At 41.0% G+C, this 14,554-nt stretch overlaps 1 protein-coding gene across 12 annotated transcripts in view; it reads left to right on the top strand.

Moving 5' to 3' along the window:
- The window catches only part of ATP2B2 (ATPase plasma membrane Ca2+ transporting 2), a 381,296-nt gene that overhangs the window by 158,185 nt on the left and 208,557 nt on the right, over positions 1-14,554 (top strand). For 11 of the 12 annotated variants that reach the window (NM_001191245.3, XM_024982981.2, XM_059879841.1 and 8 more), the window contains one exon: positions 14,241-14,335. The gene's annotated coding sequence lies outside the window, so the exon portion shown is untranslated. Of the gene's footprint in view, positions 1-14,240; positions 14,336-14,423; positions 14,459-14,554 lie in introns of those variants that run through there. The other variant, XM_024982972.2, reaches the window with a different exon arrangement.

The raw sequence follows: 14,554 nt of genomic DNA, 5'->3' as shown, positions 1-14,554 counted from the left end.
TCCTTCCAATGAATATTCAGGATTATTTTCTTTAGGATTGACTGGTTTGATCTCCTTGCAGTCTAAGGGGAACTTAACATTTTAACTTCAGTTCAGTTCAGTTCAGTTGCTCAGTCGTGTCCGACTCTTTGCGACCCCATGAATTGCAGCACTCTAGGCCTCCCTGTCCATCACCAACTCTGGGAGTTCACTCAAACTCACATCCATCATGTCGGTGATGCCATCCAGCCATCTCATCCTCTGTCGTCCCCTTCTCCTCCTTCCCCCAATCCCTCCCAGCATCAGAGTCTTTTCCAATGAGTCAACTCTTCGCATGAGGTGGCCAAAGTATTGGAGTTTCAGCTTCAGCATCAGTCCTTCCAAAGAAAACCCAGGACTGATCTCCTTTAGAATGGACTGGTTGGATCTCCTTGTAGTCCAAGGGACTCTCAAGAGTCTTCTCCAACACCACAGTTCAAAAGCATCAATTCTTCAGTGCTCAGCTCTCTTCACAGTCCAACTCTCCCAACCATACATGACCATTGGGAAAACCATAGCCTTGACTAGACGCACCTTTGTTGGCAAAGTAATGTCTCTGCTTTTCAATATGCCATCTAGGTTGGTAACAACTTTCCTTCCAAGGAGTAAGCATCTTTTAATTTCATGGCTGCAGTCACCATCTGCAGTGATTTTGGAGCCCAGAAAACAAAAGTCAACCATTGTTTCCCCATCTATCTGCCATGAAGTGATGGGACTAGATGCTATGATCTTCGTTTTCTGAATGTTGAGCTTTAAGCCAACTTTTTCACTCTCCACTTTCACTTTCATCAAGAGGCTCTTTAGTTCTTCTTCACTTTCTGCCATAAGGGTGGTGTCATCTGCATATCTGAGGTTATTGATATTTCTCCCGGCAATCTTGATTCCAGCTTGTGCTTCTTCCAGCCCAGCGTTTCTCATGATGTACTCTGCATAGAAGTTAAATAAGCAGGGTGACAATATACAGCCTTGATGTACTCCTTTTCCTATTTGGAACCAGTCTGTTGTTCCATGTCCAGTTCTAACTGTTGTTTCCTGACCTGCATATAGGTTTCTCAAGTGGCAGGTCAGGTGGTCTGGTATGCCCATGTCTTGAAGAATTTTCCACAGTTTATTGTGATCCACACAGTCAAAGGCTTTGGCATAGTCAATAAAGCAGAAATAGATGTTTTTCTGGAACTCTCTTGCTTTTTCGATGATCCAGCGGAAGTTGGCAATTTGACCTCTGGTTACTCTGCCTTTTCTAAAACCAGCTTGAACATCTGGAAGTTCACGGTTCACGTATTGCTGAAGCCTGGCTTGCAGAATTTTGAGCATTACTTAATGCTTAAACATGAAGCATTAACATTTTACTTAATCCCTCTTTAAAGGGCCCTGTTGCCAAATACAGTTATATTCTGAGGTACTGGGAGGTAAAGACTGAAAAATATGAACTTTAGGAGGGACACAATTCAACTCAGAATCTTAAAAATTAGTTGCAATGAAGAATCTGAAGCAATGTCAATGAACTCTTTGTATTATACATTCTAATCCATTTTTTCTTACACTTTGATTAATTCTTTTTACTCATGCATGGTTTGGTAACTCATGCATGGTTTTTCACTCATGCATGTCGTTTTTACTCCTGCAGTGGTCATTTAGAAAATATTGGCTCAATGCGTTATGCAGATCTTCCAAATGTTTGCACATTTCATTATGCAATATCAAAAAAGAACATTTTTTGTCTTACCACTGACCTCATCAGAAATATCTCTTGGTAGCAGGGAGCTGTCAAGTTCATGATGGCACACATAAGCCTTCCACAATTCTAATTTTCACTTTGGAAGTTCACATTTTATCATTGGCAACATATACTGCCAGTTGTTTTCCTCGAAGTGATAGGCTCACTTTGTTTGCTTTTGAGAACATGTCTGCCAAATACCCAAGTCTAAATAACCATCATGTGTCTGTTGGTTGTTCTTTTTATGTTAAAAAAAAAAATGGCATTTGGTGAAAATAGGCAATTTCAGCTCATAACGCGAATGCTCACACGAGAGCCTCTCCTCCAGCAGACGTCATACTTGAGTTACAATGTAAGGGCTTATGCAAATACTTCCCTTTCCGTGTTCTTGCAAGAGTTAATAAAGTTAGTCATTTTTACCGCTTCATCTCGGACATTCCAGGATGAAGCTGGCATTTTTTACTGCCCACATGTGGTGATGAGGAATACAATGATGACTGGTACAATTTGGTGCCACTCCCTGGATTCCTGCTAGGGCACCAGCAGTTTTACTCACTCCTGCCTTTGCACCAGAAGTGCAATCCAGTGAAGGTGGTAAATAAGATCTAAGTGTTACTCGGAAGATGGTTTTGATCTCTCAGCACCCTCTGTAAGAATCTTGGGGGAACCCTCGGGCACGTGAACCATACTTTGGGAACCATTTTGACTTAGATGAAAAAATACAGAGAAGATTTGGGGCCTGGAAAATGACCTTGGTGCCAGAGTCACAAGACCTGGGTGTGAGCCTGGCTCTGTCAGTATGGAACTAAGCGGTCTTGGGTAGGTCCCTGACCTCTGAAAGCCAGGCACTTAGGACATCAAGGGTGGTGGGTGCTTGCTGCCTCCTAGAGCTGGGTAGAGAAGGAAATCAGGTGCAGACTTGAGAGCCTCTTGTAAAAGGTAATACACAGTCCTGGAGGGAGGAGCCAGCCATGGTGGGGAATGAGACAAAGTTATGAACTTTAACACCCTGGCTTAAGTAGTTTTTGGTTACTGACACTGCCCAGATTCCTGCATTCCCCTGGAAAGACCTCATAAGGTTGGACCTGGAGACCCTGAAACAGATTACTCAACTGGATTTCTAGTTTTAACAACCATCTTTGGGGCTCTGTTCCAAGTCACCCATTGCCACCTACAGCTTTGAAAGAAAAGGCCTCCTAAAAGCCTAGAGTTCTTCTTGTCCCTGACTGGACACGTAGGCGTTCACCTGGGTCAGGTAGAAAGCTGGGAGTCCATGGAAAATAATGGGCATCTTAGAATATCTGATCTGTTTAGCTGTGTTAAGAAGATAGAGGTGGTCCTGGAAAACTCCAGAGAGCTAAAAGCACTTGTTAAGAGGGCTCAGGTAGGCTTCTGCTTCTTGGACAGTGGAATAGAGGTACTTGTCCCTAGGCACAACTGAGAACCCTAGACATTTATATAAATTAAACACAAGAAAACTCTAAGAGATAGAGAGAAGGCAGACCTGCTTCTTCGGACCTGGGGACCCAAGAAACAGCATAGTGATGAGATCCTGGTGAATGAGGAGTTTCTTTTTGCCTCATACAGCCCAGAGTTGGAGCTGAAGAAGCTAGAAATGAGGAAATGCTAATGGGCAGGCAAAAAAAACAAAGAAACAAACAAAAGCGCCCTGACAGAAACCTGGCTTCTTTAGCTGAAAAGGCAAGAAAAGGGTAGCCTAGCAGAACAGATGTGCATGTGTGCAAAGTCACTTCAGTTGCATCCAGCTCTGTTACCCTGTGGACTGTAGCCCTCCAGGCTCCTCTCTCAATGGGATTTTTCAGGGAAGAATACTGGAGTGGGTTCCCATGCCACCCTCCAGGGGATCTTCCAGACCTAGGGATTGAACTTGTGTCTCTTAAGTCTCCTGCATTGGTAGGCAGGTTCTTTTACCACTAGTGCCACCTGGAAAGCCCCGGCAGAACAGATACTTACCAACAAAAACTGCTCTGCTCTAACCAAACACCACAGAAAGCACTGAGGCTCCACCCACACCAGCACAGATCCAGTGGGGAGATTAGACTTCCCCCTTCACCAGACTGTAAAGAAGCATCTCAAGCGCTCCTCGGGGGTGGTGTCAGAGAACGCCAGGTAGGGATCCAGGACTTTCCTTCCCCACTGGGTGGTAACAAGACCTCACCCCAGTCCCTGTCGTGCTGGTGGAGAGACCACACTGGGAGCTGTAACAAGGCAGACCTACCCCTTTCAGCCATGGAGGTATCAGTGGGGGCCTGATGGGGAGCTTGATTTCCCCTTTCTCAGCTGGAGTAGTATCAGAGGAAGCCAGCTAAAACACAAAGTTTAAATGAGATCCCAGAGTCTGGATGCCCAAGTATCAATAGAATAATAATGCCCCAAATGCCCAGGTATCAATAGAAATTCACTTATAACAAGAATGAGGAAGATCTCAAACTGAATGAAAAAAAAAAGACAATCAATAGAAGCCAACACCAATATGACAGAAATGTTGGAATTAACTGACAAAGATTTTAAAGCAGTCATCATAAAAATGCTCCAAGGAACAACTAGGAACACACTTGAAACAAATGGAGAAAAAAATACAGTGTATCAGCAAAGAAAAATAAAGATAGAGAAGAACTGAAGGGAAATTTTAGAACTGAAAAATATGAAAACTGAAATTTAAAAGAAAAAAATCACTGGATGTGCTTAATTGAGGGCTGGAGGGGACACAGGAGAGAATCACTAAATGGGAATATAGGACAATAGAAATAATCTGAATTACCTAATCTGAATAACCAAGAGAAAATAGACACAAGAGAAATGAAAAACACAGCCTCAGAGACTTGTGAGGCTATAACAAAAGATCTAATATTTGTGTCATTCGACTACTGGAAGCAAACAAGAGAGGAAATGGAACTGAAAAAAAAAAAAAATACTTGAAGAAATAGTGGCTGAAAACGTCCCAGATTTGGCAAATAACATGAATCTACAGGTTTGTGAAGCTGAGCAAAACTCCAAAGAGAATAAACTCATTAAAATCCACACCAAGATACAAAATAGTTAAACTTCTGAAACGAAAAACAGAACAACAAGAAAAAATCTTAAACGCAGTGAGAGAGAAATGACACCTCCTCTGTAAGGGGGAAACAATTCAAATGACAATGACTTTCTCATCAGAAGCCACAGGGCCAGGAGGAAGTGACACGACAGTTTTCAAATGCTGAAAGGGAAGAACTGTCCATTCAGAACCTGATATCCAGGGGAAATATTCTTCAAGAATGAAGGGGAAGTCAAGACATTCTCAGAATGAAGAAAAACAGAGAATTTGTTGCCAGAAGACCCACCCTAAAAGAATGCAAAAAGAGGGTTTCCAAACAGAAAGGAAACAATAAAAAGGAAATCTTTGAATATCAGGAAAGAAAAAAGATTATGGTAAGCAAAAATATGGGTAAATGCAATTGGCTCTTTTTTCCCTTCTCGGCTTTTCTAAATTATATTCGATGACTAAAACAAAAATTGTCACACTTTCTGATGTGGTTTTAAGTGTATGTCGAAAGAACAAATAAGCAAAAGTTAAAATTGTAGACTTAAACTTGGCACGTCAATAATGATATGAAATGTCAACCGTTTAAGTACACCAATTAAAAGACAGATATTGACAAAGTGGTTTGAAAATCATGACCTGACTATATACTACCTATAAAAAACTCACTTCAAATATAAAGACACAGACAGGTTGAGGGGAGTTTCCCAGGTGGTGCTAGTGGTAAAGAATCTGCCTGCCAATGCAAGAGATGCAAGAGACGTGTATTTGATCCCTGGGTCAGGAAGCTGCTCTAGAGTAGGAAATGGAAACCTGCTCCAGTATTCTCGCCTGGAAAATTCCATGGACAGAGGATTCTGGCAGGCTGCAATCTATGGGGTCTCAAAGAGTCATACACAACTGAGCACCCATGTGGACACATACACACACAGAGGCAGGTTGGAAGTAAAAGAATAAATGAAATATATATCATACCAACATTAATCAAATGAAAGTAGGAGTAACTATTTAAAAATCAGATACTGTAGACCTCAGAGCAAAGAAAATTACTAGATTTGGGAAGGAATATTATATAATGATAAAGAGTCCAACCCCCAAGAAGATACAGCAATTCTAAATATATATGCACTAAACAACAGAGCTGTAAAATATGTGAAGAAAAAAAACTGATGAAACTGACCACAGTTATAGCTGGAGACTTCAACACCTCTCTCTCAATAATGGACAGAGCAATTAGACAGAATACCAGAGCAAGGATATAGAACTCAACAACATCATCAACCAACAGGATCAAAGCAACATTTATAGAACTCATTATTTTCAGTGTCCACAGAACATACAACATATAGACCATATGCTGGGACATAAAACAAACCTCAGCAAAATTAGAATTTGTATCCAAAGGATGTGTTCTCCAACTGCAATAAAATCAAGCTAGAAATCAGTAACAGAAAGAAAACAGAAAAATCTCCCAACTACTTGGAAGTTAAATAATGCACATCTAAATAATCCATGAGTCAATGATAAAGTATAATTTGAAAATTTTAAACTATTTTGAACTGAATTAAAATAAAAGTATCACAGGAGACTTCACTGGCAGTCCAGTGGTTAAAACTCTGCATCCAATGCAGGGGGCACAGGTTTGGTCCCTGGTCAGGAAACTGAGATCCCACACGCTGTGCAGCCAGAGCTAATAAAAAATAAAATTAAAATATCACATATCAAAATGTGTGTGACATACCTAAGTGGTGCTGAGAGAGAAGTTTATAGTACTAGATGCATAGTCAGCAAAGAGAAAAGCCTCAAATCAATGATTTAAGTTCCCATCTTGACAAGCTAGAAAAGGAAAAGCCAAATAAACCCAAATCAAGAAGGAGGAAGGAAATAATAGAGATAAGAGCAGAAATCAATAAAATTGAAAACAGAAGATGAATAGAGGAAAATCAGTGAAACTGAAGACTTGTATCTTTGAAAATATCAATAACATTGACAAAACTTTAGCAAGACTTAACAGGCAAAAAAGAGAGGGAAAGAGAGAAATTAGCAAAATTGAAAATGAAATGTGATTGCATATATACAATTGGAGGGTAAGGGAATACTGTGAATAACTCTATGCACAGGACTTTGACAACCTAAATGAGACGAACCAATTTCTCAAAAAATGAAAACTACAATTTACCCAATATGAAACAGATAATTTGAGTAGCACTATAATTATTGCAGAATTTGAATTTTTAAATTTTAAATATCCTAAAAAGAAAACCTCAGATAGCTTCACTGGAGAATTTTACCAAATGCTTTAAAAATTAACACCAGTTCTACACAGCGTCTTCCAGTAAGTAGCAGAAGAAGGAACCCTTTCAATTCATTTTTTGAAGCTAGAATGACCCTGATATCAAAACCAGAAAAACAAAATACAACACACACACACACACACAAAAGACTAGGGTCCAACATTCCTCATCAATGTAGATGTGAAAATCTTTAATGAAACTTTAGCAAATAAAATTCAGTGGTATATGTAAAAGCGATTATGCATCATGACCAAGTAGGGTTTATTCCAGGAATGCAAAGTTGGCTCAACATTTATAAATCAATTAACTCCCAGCTACACCTCTGTGTTTAGAATTTAAATCTCAAACAGTAACTGAATCTACTTTGCTAGTATTAAGTATATCTGATATGTGTTAATGATTATGTAATGGCTTTCCTCTTCACGGCTGTGCTTTGCTGGAGCAGCCGTGAAGAGAGACCCCACATCCGAAGTAAGAGAAACTCAGGTAATACAGTAGGCACTGAGAGAGGGGATCAGGGGGCAGACAGACTGAAACCACAGTCACGGACAACTAGCCAATCTGATCACATGGACCACAGGCTTGTCTAACTCAGTGAAACTAAGCCATGCCATGTGGGGCCACCCAAGATGGACAGGTCATGGTGGAGAGGTCTGACAGAATGTGGTCCACTGGAGAAGGGAATGGCAAACCACTTCAGTATTCTTGCCTTGAGAACCCCATGAACAGTATGAAAAGGCAAAATGATAGGATACTGAAAGAGGAACTCCCCAGGTCAGTAGTGCCCAATATGCTACTGGAGATCAGTGGAGAAATAAATCCAGAAAGAACGAAGGGATGGAGCCAAAGCAAAAACAACACCCAGTTGTGAATGGGACTGGTGATAGAAGCAAGATTTGATGCTGTAAAGAGCAATATTGCACAGGAACCTGGAATGTCAGGTCCATGAATCAAGGCAAATTGGAAGTGATCAAACAGGAGATGACAAGAGGGAACATTGACATTCTAGGAATCAGTGAACTAAGATGGATTGGAATGGGTGAATTTAACTCAGATGACCATTATATCTACTACTGTGGGCAGGAATCCCTTAGAAGAAATGGAGTAGCCATCATGGTCAACAAAAGAGTCTGAAATGCAGTACTTGGTTGCAATCTCAAAAACGATAGAATGATCTCTGTTCGTTTCCAAGGCAAACCATTCAATATCACAGTAATCCAAGTCTATGCCCCAACCAGTAACGCTGAAGAAGCTGAAGTTGAACAGTTCCATGAACACCTACAAGACCTTCTAGAACAAACACCCAAAGAAGATGTCCTTTTCATTATAGGGGACTGGAATGCAAAGTAGGAAGTCAATAAACACCTGGAGTAACAGGCAAATTTGGCCTTGGAATTTGGAATGAAGCAGGGCAAAGGCTAATAGAGTTTTGCCAAGAGAATGCATTGGTCATAGCAAACACCCTCTTCCAACAACACAAGAGAAGATTCTACACATGGACATCACCAAATGGTCAACACTGAAATCAGATTGATTATATTCTTTGCAGCCAAAGATGGAGAGGCTCTATACAGTCAGCAAAAACAAGACCGGGAGCTGACTGTGGCTCAGATCATGAACTCCTTATTGCCAAATTCAGACTGAAATTGAAGAAAGTAGGGAAAACCATTAGACCATTCAGATATGACCTAAATCAAATCCCTTATGATTATACAGTGGAAGTGAGAAATAGATTTAAGGGACTAGATCTGATAGATAGAGTGCCTGATGAACTATGGATGGAGGTTCGTGACATAGTACAGGAGACAGGAATCAAGACCATCCCCAAGAAAAAGAAATGCAAAAAAGCAAAATGTCTGTCTGAGGAGGCCTTACAAATAGCTGTGAAAAGAAGGGAAGTGAAAAGCAAAGGAGAAAAGGAAAGATATATCTATTTGAATGCAGAGTTCCAAAGAATAGCAAGGAGAGATAAGAAAGCCTTCTTCAGTGATCAATGCAAAGAAATAGAGGAAAGCAATAGAATTGGAAAGACTAGAGATCTCTTCAAGAAAATTAGAGATGCCAAGGGAATATTTCATGCAAAAATGGGCTCAATAAAGGACAGAAGTGGTAGGGACCTAACAGAAGCAGAAGATATTAAGAATAGGTGGCAAGAATACACAGAAGAACTGTACAAAAAAGATCTTCACAACCAAGATTATCACGATGGTGTGATCACTGACCTAGAGCCAGACATCCTGGAATGTGAAGTCAAGTAGGCCTTAGGAAGCATCACTACGAACAAAGCTAATGGAGGTGATGGAATTCCAGTTGAGCTATTTCAAATCCTGAAAGATGATGCTGTGAAAGTGCTGCACTCAATATGGCAGCAAATTTGGAAAACTCAGCAGTGGCCACAGGACTGGAAAAGGTCAGTTTTCATTCCAATCCCAAAGAAAGGCAATGCCAAAGAATGCTCAAACTACCGCACAATTGCACTCATCTCACACGCTAGTAAAGTAATGCTTAAAATTCTCCAAGCCAGGCTGCAGCAATATGTGAACCGTGAACTTCCAGATGTTCAAGCTGGTTTTAGAAAAGGCAGAGAAACCAGAGATCAAATTGCAGGCATCCACTGGATCGTCGAAAAAGCAAGGGAATTCCAGAAAAACATCTATTTCTGCTTTATTGACTATGCCAAAGCCTTTGACTGTGTGGCTCACAATAAACTGTGGAAAATTCTGAAAGAGATGGGCATACCAGACCACCTGACCTGCCTTTTGAGAAACCTATATGCAGGTCAGAAAGCAACAGTTAGAACTGGACATGGAACAACAGACTGGTTCCAAATAGGAAAAGGAGTACATCAAGGCTGTATATTGTCACCTGCTTATTTAACTTCTATGCAGAGTATATCATGAGAAATGCTGGGCTGGAGGAAGCACAAGCTGGAATCAAGATTGCCGGGAGAAATATCAATAGCCTCAGATATGCAGATGACACCACCCTTATGGCAGAAAGTGAAGAAGAACTAAAGAGCTTCTTGATGAAAGTGAAAGTGGAGAGTGAAAAAGTTGGCTTAAAGCTCAACATTCAGAAAACGAAGATCATAGCATCTAGTCCCATCACTTCATGGCAGATAGATGGGGAAACAATGGTTGACTTTTGTTTTCTGGGCTCCAAAATCACTGCAGATGGCGATTGCAGCAATGAAATTAAAAGACGCTTACTCCTTGGAAGGAAAGTTATGACCAACCTAGATAGCATATTCAAAAGCAGAGACATTAGTTTGCCAACAAAGGTCCGTCTAGTCAAGGCTATGGTTTTTCCAGTGGTCATATACAGATGTGAGAGTTGGACTATAAAGAAATCTGAGTACCGAAGAATTGATGCTTTTTAACTGTGGTGAAGACTCTTGAGAGTCCCTTGGACTGCAAGGAAATCCAACCAGTCCATCCTAAAGGAGATCAGTCCTGGGTGTTCATTGGAAGGACTGATGTTGAGGCTGAAACTCCACTACTTTGGCCACCTGATGTGAAGAGCTGACTCATTGGAAAAGACCCTGATGCTGGGAAAGATTGAGGGCAGGAGGAGAAAGGGATGACAGAGGATAAGATGGTTGGGTGGCATCATTGATTCAATGGACATGGGTTTGGGTGGACTCCGGGAGTTGGTGATGGACAGGGAGGCCTGGCATGCTGCGGTTCATGGGATGGCAAAGAATCGGACATGACTGAGCGACTGAACTGAACTGAGTGGCTTCCTATGTAATAAGGGCTTCCCTTATGTCTCAGCTGGTAAAGAATTGCCCTGCAATGCAGGAGACCTGGGTTCAGTCCCTGGGTTGGGAAGATCCCCAGGAGAAGGGAAAGGCTACCCACTCCAGTATTCCGGCCTGGAGAATTCCATGGACTATATAGTCCATGGGGTCGCAAAAGAGTTGGACACGACTAAGCAACTTTCACCTTCACCACCTTCCTATGTATTAAACTCAGAGACAAAGTTTCATGTTAAATAATTTCCCAAAGGAATTTTCTAAATTATGTTTGCTTACTTCATACAAATGAACTTGTTCTTGGGTTACAGCAAAGATCAGTGACATGTTACTTTGTACCAGTTTATCAATGTTGAATATTCCTAAATTTAACACATGGATTTTAAGTATCTTAACAAAAGTATGTAAAATAAAAGTATTTCTTTCAAAAATAAAAAATCATTTAACATAATCTACCAGGCTAATGGTCTAAAGAAAAATCATGCAATATATCCACTAATGCAGGAAAAGCATTTGATAACATTCAGCAGCCACTCATGGTATAATGCTCAGAAACATAGGAATAGAAGGGATTTTGCTCAATGTGATAAAGAACATCTGCAAAAAACTAGGCTAATATTATCTTAATGGTTAAAGACTGAATGACTTTTCCTAAAACAGAATAAGGCAAGGATGTCAGCTCTCACCACTTATATTCAAATAGTGCTGTAAATTTTAGCCAATGCAGTAAGACAAGACAAGAAAAGGAATACAAGTTGGACAGGAAGAAATAAATTGTCCCCATTTGTAGATAACTTCATTGTCTGCAAGAAAAATCCCAAAGAATCTATCAAAGGGAAAATAAGAAAAACCTCCTGGAGCTAATGAGTGATTTCAGGAAGGTCACAGGGTACTAGATAAACCTACAGAAATCTATTGTATTTCTGTATACTAGCAGGGAACGTGGGTGTACCATGATTAAAAATGCAGTGCCATTTACAATAACTCAGAAGGGAGATAATTAGGTGTAAATTTAACAAAACATACAAGATTTGTATGCTGAGAAATAGTTTTTTTAAAAAATCTGATGAAAGAAATCAAAGAAGATATAGATAAATGAAGTGACATATGTGTTCATGGATTGGAAGCCTCACCACAGTAAAAATGTTAGTCTCTGCAATTCCTATTAAGATCCCAACAAAATTTTTATAGATGTAGAAAAGATTATTCTAAAACTTATGTGGAACAGCAGAGAAGCTGGAATAGCTGAAACAATTTTGAAAAAGAAGAGTAAGAAGAGTCTGTCTACCTGATTTCAAGATTTATTATATAGAAATCAAGACTTTATGGTATCAACAGAGAGATGACATGTAGGTCAATGAGGGAATAGAAGATTGAGAGATAAGACACATGCAAATAAGCCCAACTGATTTTTGACAAAGATACAAAAGCAATTCAATGGAGGAAAGATAATAACTTTTTCAACAAGTGATGCTGAAGCAATTGGACATCAGGGTCAGACATGACGGAAGTGACTTCAGCAGCAGCAGCAGCAGGCAAAAAAAAAAGAAAAATCCTATCTAAGTCTCTCACCTTATACAAAAGTAACTCAGAATGGATCATAGTCTTAAATATAAAATGTAAAACTATAAAACTTTTAGGGGAAAAATGTAAGAGGAAAATCTCCAGGATCTAAGACTAAATAATTATTAAACTTGACACCAAAGCATGACCCATAAAAGAAAAAAAAAAAAAAGATAATTGGGACTTCACGAAGTTAAAAGCTCACGATCTGCAAAAACAAACAAAAAAACTTGTTAAGAAGATGAAGAAAAGCTAAAGACTGGGAGAAAATATTTGCAAACCACAAAATCTAACAAAGTACTGATATCTAATAAGTATAAAAAATACTCTCCAAATTCAACCATTAAAAAAATCCAATTAGAAAATGGATAAAAGTCGTAGAGAGACATTTCTATGAAGAGAATATACAGATGGAAAACAAGCACATGAAAAGATGTTCAACATCATTAGCCATCAAAGAGAGGCAAATTAAAACCACGGTGAGACATTATTACACACCTATCAGAACAGCTAAAATAAAAAGTGATCACACCAACTGCAGAAAAACTGGATCACTTGTACATTGTAGATGGGAATGTAAAATGGTACAATCACCCTAAAAAAGAGTTTGGAAGTCTCTTTAAAACAAACAAACAAAAAAAACCTAAATATAGAACTACTGTATGACCCAATAATTAATTGTCCTATTGAGCATTCATGCCAAATAAATGTAAACTTATGTTCACACAAAAACTCTGTACACAAAGGTTTATAGCAGCTTTACTCATATTAATCAAAAACTGGAAGTAACCCAGATGTCCTTTAATGGTTGATTAAGCTACCCGTGATCCCCCCACATCATGCAGTGGTACTCACCTAAAAAGCACTGAACTGTCTACACATACAACAACCTGATGAACCTCCACAGAACTGAGCTGCATGAAAAAGCCATCCCAGAAGGTCACATATAGCATGATATCATTTATAGCCATCTTTGAAGAAACAATATTATGGAGATTCATGACTGCCAGGAGTTGAGGGTGCAGGGGCTTCCCTGGTGGCTCCGTGCCGAAGCTGAAGCTGCAACACTCTGACCACCTGGTGTTAGGAGTCAATTCATTGGCAAAGACCCTGATGCTGGAAAAGACTGAAGGCAAAAGGAGAAGGGGATGACAGAGGATGGGACGGTTAGACAGTATCACCTACTCAGTGGACTTGAATTTGAGCAAACTCCAGGACTGCAGTCCATGGGGTGGCAAAAAGTCGGAGACGACTCAGCAACTGAACAACAAGGGGTGCGGGTGGGTGGGGTGGCTTCAGTGGGGCGGCCCAAGGAAGCTTATGGTGACAGAACAGTTCCGTATCTGGATTGTGACTGTGCTTACATAACACTGCACATGTGATAAAACTGCTCACACACATCGCCATGAATGCACATAGAAATAGGTATTATTATCTCTGTCCTGCAGATGGGGAACAGAGGCTTGAAAAAGTCCGGCCACCAGCCCCAGGGCCTCTGTCCTTCTGAGCACAGGCCTATGACCACTCTGCCTCACTTCCTCTGCCCTCGCAGGCCACACCAGCCATCAGACAGAGGTCAGGGAGACCTCACCCTAACACTCTCCTGGCGGGTAGACTGGTTCCCCTGAGATGGGACCTGGGAGAGGGTGAAGCCCACCCAAGCAAGTCCTGATGGAGAAGGCAGGGGCAGAGTCCTCCTGCTTCTCTCCCAGCTCCAACCCCCTGACCCTGGCGCTAGCCCAGTGCCGACACATAGGGACACGCCCCACCACTGTTCCCTCCCCGCTCCTTCCTGACTTGAGTCCCTGTGGGGTCACCTGCCCCTAACCGATGCCTTCTCCCCTTTTCCAGAGCTGAACTTCGTCACCCAGTCCCCAGAGGCGGCAAGACATGGGCCCCATTTTCCAAACCCTGACGCCTTTCATTTAACCAGAAGACGTGGAGTGGTGAGTTGGAGACTGGGGTTTTGTGGGAGCTGGGGGTGGGGGAGACCTGGGAGGATAGCACTGGTGTAGGGGTGCTGATGGGGGTCCGCTGACGCCTTTCATTTAACCAGAAGACGTGGAGTGGTGAGTTGGAGACTGGGGTTTTGTGGGAGCTGGGGGTGGGGGAGACCTGGGAGGATAGCACTGGTGTAGGGGTGCTGATGGGGGTCCGCTAAGCAG

Source organism: Bos taurus, chromosome 22 (assembly GCF_002263795.3).
Source record: "Bos taurus isolate L1 Dominette 01449 registration number 42190680 breed Hereford chromosome 22, ARS-UCD2.0, whole genome shotgun sequence".
Lineage (NCBI taxonomy): Eukaryota > Metazoa > Chordata > Mammalia > Artiodactyla > Bovidae > Bos > Bos taurus.
Note: the sequence above shows the minus strand (reverse complement) of the source record. Positions and strands in the feature narration are given on the sequence as shown.